Source organism: Rhinatrema bivittatum, unplaced genomic scaffold (assembly GCF_901001135.1).
Source record: "Rhinatrema bivittatum unplaced genomic scaffold, aRhiBiv1.1, whole genome shotgun sequence".
In the NCBI taxonomy this organism is placed as follows: Eukaryota; Metazoa; Chordata; class Amphibia; order Gymnophiona; family Rhinatrematidae; genus Rhinatrema; species Rhinatrema bivittatum.
The window spans coordinates 237,262-246,630 of record NW_021820699.1 but is presented as its reverse complement, the minus strand read 5'-3'; the positions used below and the strand labels follow the sequence as shown (position 1 = coordinate 246,630).

The window sequence follows — 9,369 nt, the reverse complement described above, 5'->3', positions numbered from 1 at the left end:
AGAATAATCCCCTTAAATCAAGGGTGAAGAGCTGCTCTGCCACCCCCTGGCCCTCTTATACTCAGGGGACCTCAGTGACGGGAAGAAAGGGAAACACCCCCCCCCCCCCCCCCCGTCCTGCTGGTGGGGGAGGGGCAAGGGGGGAAGCAAGCAAAACTGAAACTAAAAGCAATCGGGTCCAAACGCTGCCGTAGAGGGAGCCAAAAGAAACCGTGCCCTACCAGCAAACTCAAGTAAAAGCAAGAACCCGAGAAACCTATGCCCAGGTCCCTGGTGCGCTGCCAGAGGGAAGAGGCTGCCAAGCCTGCAGGTGGGACGGGGGGAGCAGCACCGGGGGTGGGGGGAGGGGAGATCCCAGAGTGCTTTGCTGGCTGGTGGTGGCAGGGACTCTGGGAAGGCGCAGGGTGGAACTGCCCCCCTCCACCCTCACTGGACCATCAAAAATACTTGCAGCATTTCTGAGGGTCCTTTATTCATTCATAAGCTCTCTTTTTCATTCCTCCTTTATTTCTTTATTTAATTTATAGACTTTTCTTTGCCGACATTCGTGAGGCACATCACGCCGGCTTACATTGAACTGAAAGGAGGAAAATACAATGAACAGAATAACATGTCATAGTTAAACGCAAATGGTGTAAGATATAAGCATCGTAAAAACATTCTGAGATTATATATATCAACCTAATAAATGAAGGTTGACCGACGTGCCGCAAATGCGCAGTAGAGAGCAGCTCTACCGCGCATGTGCACGTCGGTCTTAGCGTCAGGAAAAAAAAACATGGCAGCGGGCAGTGGCGGTAGCGGCGGGCGGCGGCAGCGGGCGGCGGTGGTAGCGGCAGCGGCAGTGGGCGGCGGCGGTAGCAGCGGGCAGCAGCGGTAGCAGCAGCGGGCGGCAGCGGTAGCGGCGGCCAGTAGCGAGGGAGGGAGGAGAAAGAGAGTGGGAGGGACGGGGAGTGGGAGGGAGGGACTGAGTGGGAGGGAGGGAGGGACTGAGTGAGAGTGAGGGAGGAGTGGGTGAGTGTGTGGGAGGGGGTGGGGAAGAGTGAGGGGGAGGTGAGAGACAGGGATGTGAGTAAGTGGAAGGGTAAGAAGTTGTGGAGCAGAGAAAAAGGGAGTGGAGGAGGGCTGAGGGGGAGGGGATGGGATTGAGAGAGGGTGGGGAGTGACTGAGGGAAGGAGAGAGAGGTGGGAGTGACTGAGGGAAGGGGAGGGAGGTGAGAGTGAGGGGAAGGAGGCAGTGGGAGACAGAGGGTGAGTAAGACTGAGTGGAGGAAAGGGGTGAGTGAACGAGGGGAAGGGGGAGTGAGGGAGAAAAAGTGTAGAAGGGTGCTGTGTTAGAAAATGGACTGAAAAAAAATGTAATGTAGCCCGTTGTGACGGGCTTAACGGCTTGTAATAACATAAAAGAACTAAATAGCTATGGAGGAAAAAGGTAGAAAGAAAGAAAGAGAAACTTTGTACAAACTAAGAAAACTTTATCTTTAACAATGAGAAAGTGGTACAGGGGTTATGAAGTGCAGCAAATTCCAGGGGGGGAGGGGAGGGGCACAGATGGAAAAGAGAAAAGCAAGGGGGGGGGAGGGCAGGTAGTGGAGATTCTTATTTAGGGCTTCCTGACGTCTCCTTGCAAGCCCTTTTGAATGCAGCGTCACACCTCGTCTCTGGAGTGACGTGCAATGAGCACCTCTCTCCGACTCTCGTGAGCCTGCTTTGGCTTCCTGTCCATCAACGAATGGAAAACAATATAGAGATGTCCATCCAATTCTTTGTTTAAATTGTACCATTTGCTCCGGTCATCGCAGAGGGGCCTACGTGACGCCCCCCGCCTCTCATCGAGGTGTGCTCGTCTTGATGCGTTCTCCGTGCTGCCTCTTGTACTGCGGAACACGCTTTCTATGGAACTGCGCCTAAGCGATTCACTAAAGACGTTTAGGGGACTCCTTAAGACATTTCTTTTCAGGCAGAATTACCTGTAAGTCCAATGTCTGCTGCAATAAGCCAGAGTCCAACTTCCTGCTGCTCTTGAACTCACAGCGAGTCACAGGTTTTGTCTGTGAAATAAGATTGTCCTACAGACATTTACTGAGATTAAGGATCTTGCTCAAGATTAATTTTGTTATAATTTGTTTTTGTTGTATGTAACGTTTTGGCTTTGGATGCTTTTACGTACATTGCTTAGACTATTTGTGTTAAATGATTAATAAATACTAATGAACAGAAATATACTTGGGATGAGGAGTGTTGGCCGCATTGTTATATTGGTATTGCAGTTAGTAAGAGCAGATAGTTTAGTTTGGTTAAGATATTACTTGTCCTACTCTGGACTTTTTAAAGGACACTCAGCTGTAGACAAGCCAGATCCTAAACATGAATGATTCGCCGTATCAGAGACACTGCTGCTGAGAGCTGCCAAGGCAGATGAGATTTGCTGGTGCTGAAAACTTCGGGTTTGCAGAAAAGGTTTTGCTTATTGCAAACGAAGACTGTGAGGCCTACATGCAGCAGAGGGACCTGATGGAGAAATCTGGGACGAAGCCAGCCTCCCCAGCTGGACATAGGTCCATAAACCGATATGGCCTGCTTTTTCTTCCCTTACAGGTGCAGTGCCCTGTTCTGCTAAAGCCACTGATTCCAGGAGGTGGGGCTGGACTCCTGCTCTCAGAGTTAGGGGGAGAGTCACTGACCATTCCTGTTACATCTCCTGATTTATAGTCTCTCAGGTATCTGTGCCTGATGGTCATGCACTGCCCTGTTCTGCTAAAGCCACTGATTCCAGGAGGTCGGGCTGGGATCCTGCTCTCAGAGTTAGGGGGAGAGTCACTGACCATTCCTGTTACATCCCCTGATTTATAGTCTCTCAGGTATCTGTGCCTGATGGTCATGCACTGCCCTGTTCTGCTAAAGCCACTGATTCCAGGAGGTGGGGCTGGGATCCTGCTCTCAGAGTTAGGGGGAGAGTCACTGACCATTCCTGTTACATCTCCTGATTTATAGTCTCTCAGGTATCTGTGCCTGATGGTCATGCAGTGCCCTGTTCTGCTAAAGCCACTGATTCCAGGAGGTCAGGCTGGGATCCTGCTCTCAGAGTTAGGGGGAGAGTCACTGACCATTCCTGTTACATCTCCTGATTTATAGTCTCTCAGGTATCTGTGCCTGATGGTCATGCACTGCCCTGTTCTGCTAAAGCCACTGATTCCAGGAGGTCGGGCTGGGATCCTGCTCTCAGAGTTAGGGGGAGAGTCACTGACCATTCCTGTTACATCCCCTGATTTATAGTCTCTCAGGTATCTGTGCCTGATGGTCATGCACTGCCCTGTTCTGCTAAAGCCACTGATTCCAGGAGGTGGGGCTGGGATCCTGCTCTCAGAGTTAGGGGGAGAGTCACTGACCATTCCTGTTACATCTCCTGATTTATAGTCTCTCAGGTATCTGTGCCTGATGGTCATGCAGTGCCCTGTTCTGCTAAAGCCACTGATTCCAGGAGGTCAGGCTGGGATCCTGCTCTCAGAGTTAGGGGGAGAGTCACTGACCATTCCTGTTACATCTCCTGATTTATAGTCTCTCAGGTATCTGTGCCTGATGGTCATGCAGTGCCCTGTTCTGCTAAAGCCACTGATTCTAGGAGGTCGGGCTGGACTCCTGCTCTCAGAGTTAGGGGGAGAGTCACTGACCATTCCTGTTACATCTCCTGATTTATAGTCTCTCAGGTATCTGTGCCTGATGGTCATGCACTGCCCTGTTCTGCTAAAGGCACTGATTCTAGGAGGTCAGGCTGGGATCCTGCTCTCAGAGTTAGGAGGAGAGTCACTGACCATTCCTGTTACATCTCCTGATTTATAGTCTCTCAGGTATCTGTGCCTGATGGTCATGCACTGCCCTGTTCTGCTAAAGCCACTGATTCCAGGAGGTAGGGCTGGGATCCTGCTCTCAGAGTTAGGGGGAGAGTCACTGACCATTCCTGTTACATCTCCTGATTTATAGTCTCTCAGGTATCTGTGCCTGATGGTCATGCACTGCCCTGTTCTGCTAAGCCACTGATTCCAGGAGGTGGGGCTGGGATCCTGCTCTCAGAGTTAGGAGGAGAGTCACTGACCATTCCTGTTACATCTCCTGATTTATAGTCTCTCAGGTATCTGTGCCTGATGGTCGTGCAGTGCCCTGTTCTGCTAAAGGCACTGATTCCAGGAGGTCAGGCTGGGATCCTGCTCTCAGAGTTAGGGGGAGAGTCACTGACCATTCCTGTTACATCTCCTGATTTATAGTCTCTCAGGTATCTGTGCCTGATGGTCATGCACTGCCCTGTTCTGCTAAAGCCACTGATTCCAGGAGGTAGGGCTGGGATCCTGCTCTCAGAGTTAGGGGGAGAGTCACTGACCATTCCTGTTACATCTCCTGATTTATAGTCTCTCAGGTATCTGTGCCTGATGGTCATGCACTGCCCTGTTCTGCTAAAGCCACTGATTCCAGGAGGTCAGGCTGGGATCCTGCTCTCAGAGTTAGGGGGAGAGTCACTGACCATTCCTGTTACATCTCCTGATTTATAGTCTCTCAGGTATCTGTGCCTGATGGTCATGCAGTGCCCTGTTCTGCTAAAGCCACTGATTCCAGGAGGTGGGGCTGGACTCCTGCTCTCAGAGTTAGGGGGAGAGTCACTGACCATTCCTGTTACATCTCCTGATTTATAGTCTCTCAGGTATCTGTGCCTGATGGTCATGCACTGCCCTGTTCTGCTAAAGGCACTGATTCTAGGAGGTCAGGCTGGGATCCTGCTCTCAGAGTTAGGAGGAGAGTCACTGACCATTCCTGTTACATCTCCTGATTTATAGTCTCTCAGGTATCTGTGCCTGATGGTCATGCACTGCCCTGTTCTGCTAAAGCCACTGATTCCAGGAGGTAGGGCTGGGATCCTGCTCTCAGAGTTAGGGGGAGAGTCACTGACCATTCCTGTTACATCTCCTGATTTATAGTCTCTCAGGTATCTGTGCCTGATGGTCATGCACTGCCCTGTTCTGCTAAAGCCACTGATTCCAGGAGGTGGGGCTGGGATCCTGCTCTCAGAGTTAGGAGGAGAGTCACTGACCATTCCTGTTACATCTCCTGATTTATAGTCTCTCAGGTATCTGTGCCTGATGGTCGTGCAGTGCCCTGTTCTGCTAAAGGCACTGATTCCAGGAGGTCAGGCTGGGATCCTGCTCTCAGAGTTAGGGGGAGAGTCACTGACCATTCCTGTTACATCTCCTGATTTATAGTCTCTCAGGTATCTGTGCCTGATGGTCATGCACTGCCCTGTTCTGCTAAAGCCACTGATTCCAGGAGGTAGGGCTGGGATCCTGCTCTCAGAGTTAGGGGGAGAGTCACTGACCATTCCTGTTACATCTCCTGATTTATAGTCTCTCAGGTATCTGTGCCTGATGGTCATGCACTGCCCTGTTCTGCTAAAGCCACTGATTCCAGGAGGTCAGGCTGGGATCCTGCTCTCAGAGTTAGGGGGAGAGTCACTGACCATTCCTGTTACATCTCCTGATTTATAGTCTCTCAGGTATCTGTGCCTGATGGTCATGCACTGCCCTGTTCTGCTAAAGCCACTGATTCCAGGAGGTGGGGCTGGAATCCTGCTCTCAGAGTTAGGAGGAGAGTCACTGACCATTCCTGTTACATCTCCTGATTTATAGTCTCTCAGGTATCTGTGCCTGATGGTCATGCACTGCCCTGTTCTGCTAAAGGCACTGATTCCAGGAGGTCAGGCTGGGATCCTGCTCTCAGAGTTAGGGGGAGAGTCACTGACCATTCCTGTTACATCTCCTGATTTATAGTCTCTCAGGTATCTGTGCCTGATGGTCATGCAGTGCCCTGTTCTGCTAAAGGCACTGATTCCAGGAGGTCAGGCTGGACTCCTGCTCTCAGAGTTAGGGGGAGAGTCACTGACCATTCCTGTTACATCTCCTGATTTATGGTCTCTCAGGTATCTGTGCCTGATGGTCATGCACTGCCCTGTTCTGCTAAAGGCACTGATTCCAGGAGGTCAGGCTGGACTCCTGCTCTCAGAGTTAGGAGGAGAGTCACTGACCATTCCTGTTACATCTCCTGATTTATAGTCTCTCAGGTATCTGTGCCTGATGGTCATGCACTGCCCTGTTCTGCTAAAGGCACTGATTCCAGGAGGTCAGGCTGGGATCCTGCTCTCAGAGTTAGGGGGAGAGTCACTGACCATTCCTGTTACATCTCCTGATTTATAGTCTCTCAGGTATCTGTGCCTGATGGTCATGCAGTGCCCTGTTCTGCTAAAGGCACTGATTCCAGGAGGTCAGGCTGGACTCCTGCTCTCAGAGTTAGGGGGAGAGTCACTGACCATTCCTGTTACATCTCCTGATTTATGGTCTCTCAGGTATCTGTGCCTGATGGTCATGCACTGCCCTGTTCTGCTAAAGGCACTGATTCCAGGAGGTCAGGCTGGACTCCTGCTCTCAGAGTTAGGAGGAGAGTCACTGACCATTCCTGTTACATCTCCTGATTTATAGTCTCTCAGGTATCTGTGCCTGATGGTCATGCAGTGCCCTGTTCTGCTAAAGCCACTGATTCCAGGAGGTCAGGCTGGACTCCTGCTCTCAGAGTTAGGGGGAGAGTCACTGACCATTCCTGTTACATCTCCTGATTTATAGTCTCTCAGGTATCTGTGCCTGATGGTCATGCAGTGCCCTGTTCTGCTAAAGGCACTGATTCTAGGTCAGGCTGGACTCCTGGAGAGTCACTGACCATTCCTGTTACATCTCCTGATTTATAGTCTCTCAGGTATCTGTGCCTGATGGTCATGCAGTGCCCTGTTCTGCTAAAGCCACTGATTCCAGGAGGTCAGGCTGGACTCCTGCTCTCAGAGTTAGGTGGAGAGTCACTGACCATTCCTGTTACATCTCCTGATTTATAGTCTCTCAGGTATATGTGCCTGATGGTCATGCACTGCCCTGTTCTGCTAAAGCCACTGATTCCAGGAGCTGGGGCTGGACTCCTGCTCTCAGAGTTAGGGGGAGAGTCACTGACCATTCCTGTTACATCTCCTGATTTATAGTCTCTCAGGTATTTGTGCCTGATGGTCATGCACTGCCCTGTTCTGCTAAAGGCACTGATTCCAGGAGGTCAGGCTGGACTCCTGCTCTCAGAGTTAGGGGGAGAGTCACTGACCATTCCTGTTACATCTCCTGATTTATAGTCTCTCAGGTATCTGTGCCTGATGGTCATGCAGTGCCCTGTTCTGCTAAAGCCACTGATTCCAGGAGGTCAGGCTGGGATCCTGCTCTCAGAGTTAGGGTGAGAGTCACTGACCATTCCTGTTACATCTCCTGATTTATAGTCTCTCAGGTATCTGTGCCTGATGGTCATGCACTGCCCTGTTCTGCTAAAGCCACTGATTCTAGGAGGTGGGGCTGGACTCCTGCTCTCAGAGTTAGGGTGAGAGTCACTGACCATTCCTGTTACATCTCCTGATTTATAGTCTCTCAGGTATCTGTGCCTGATGGTCATGCAGTGCCCTGTTCTGCTAAAGCCACTGATTCCAGGAGGTCAGGCTGGGATCCTGCTCTCAGAGTTAGGGGGAGAGTCACTGACCATTCCTGTTACATCTCCTGATTTATAGTCTCTCAGGTATCTGTGCCTGATGGTCATGCAGTGCCCTGTTCTGCTAAAGCCACTGATTCCAGGAGGTCAGGCTGGGATCCTGCTCTCAGAGTTAGGGGGAGAGTCACTGACCATTCCTGTTACATCTTCTGATTTATAGTCTCTCAGGTATCTGTGCCTGATGGTCATGCACTGCCCTGTTCTGCTAAAGCCACTGATTCCAGGAGCTGGGGCTGGGATCCTGCTCTCAGACAGGTCGATACAGTTATGCCGCGTTTGAAAGAGTGCGGCATTGCCGGGCGCACCCTCGTTCCCCGCATGCACAGTTCTCTTCAACTAGCGCTCGATACTCTCTTCTAATTGCATGCAAATGCAATTAGAAGAGAGCGCAACCCATTTTACTGTATAGGCGCTTAATACAGCGCCTATACAGTAACCTGGGTGCGCTGGTACCTGTCATTTCAAATGACAGGTACCAGGAAGTGTAAAAAACCAAAAATATGTATAAATACCTGTCACTTTCCGAATCCCCCAGGCATGCGGTCATCCAGGCGGCGGCGGGAGCCGGCGGGTGGGTGGGCGCACGTTCGATCCAGGCCGTGGGCAGGTGGGTGCGCATTCATCCAGGCGGAGGGAGCCGGCGACGAAAGCTGCCTCCGGCAGCCCCTGCCGGCAGTGAATGAATGCGCGCCTGTGCGACCCGTGTGATTTCGGCGCTCAAGGCGTGACGTCACGACGCCCGACGTCACAGCATGTGACTGCCTTGAGCGCCGAAATCGCACAGGCGCGCATTCATTCACTGCCGGCGGGGGCTGCCGGATGCTGCTTTCGCCGCCGGCTCCCTCCGCCTGGATGAATGCGCGCCTGTGCGACCCGTGCGATTTCGGCGCTCAAGGCAGTCACATTACTCACAACAATATTCACACGGTGAAAAGTTTTCACTACGACTTGTAAGACTAAGTGAGAGATACATGTTATTTTACATTCTACCATTAAATATTTGTGTTGTTCTCTTGATTAGAATAAGAATATGACGTTGATTTAATCACACATAGAGCACACCTTAGTACGAGGAATTGATGTGATTTTTTATTATTTATTTGTTTTGGTTTAACTATGATATAGTTGACCTTGGTCTATATTGGTAGCTACATGGTGAATCTTGGATTAAAAATAATTTTTATGTCTTTGAAGAATTTTTAATATGTGACAGTATTATTTATTAAATTGTTTTTTGTTTAGTTCTATTGCAACAATCAATACTCAGATCGATATACTGACTCTTGCAACATAAAGGTAATTATCTCTGTTTTTTACATTTATATATGACCTGTTTAATAATATGGATTACATAGGTATGAGATATGAAATGTTTTTTAATATAGAAATACATATCTCTCTATGATTTTGGAACACTGTATAAAAATGTTTAAGCATGGATGTTGCAAACAAATGTCTTTATGATAGAAAATACGGGACTCTATACAATAATGGTAACCGGCATGTTTTTGTGATATTCTTTAAAAATATCTATTGTTTTTTAATTTTTTAGCCCCTGATGCAGCCTTGTTGGCGAAACTCAGCTCGAGTCAGGCACACTTAATAAAATCTTCCACGGTGTAAGGTAGTCCCCTTGTTGTTTATTGCAGTGTCTGTGTGTGACAGGGGAAGGAGCCAATTATCTATAAGTGCCCAGTGTCTGTGTGTGACAGGGGAAGGAGCCAATCATCTGTAAGTACTAATGTCTGTGTGTGACAGGTG

General features: G+C 49.8%; 1 long non-coding RNA gene across 1 annotated transcript; it reads left to right on the top strand.

The window, feature by feature from the left end:
* Positions 1–191: 191 nt before the first annotated feature.
* On the top strand, positions 192–9,227 carry LOC115081967. The gene is made up of 3 exons (XR_003854047.1): positions 192–310; positions 8,851–8,904; positions 9,161–9,227. It is a non-coding gene; the product is annotated as an uncharacterized LOC115081967 (long non-coding RNA).
* Positions 9,228–9,369: the final 142 nt, after the last annotated feature.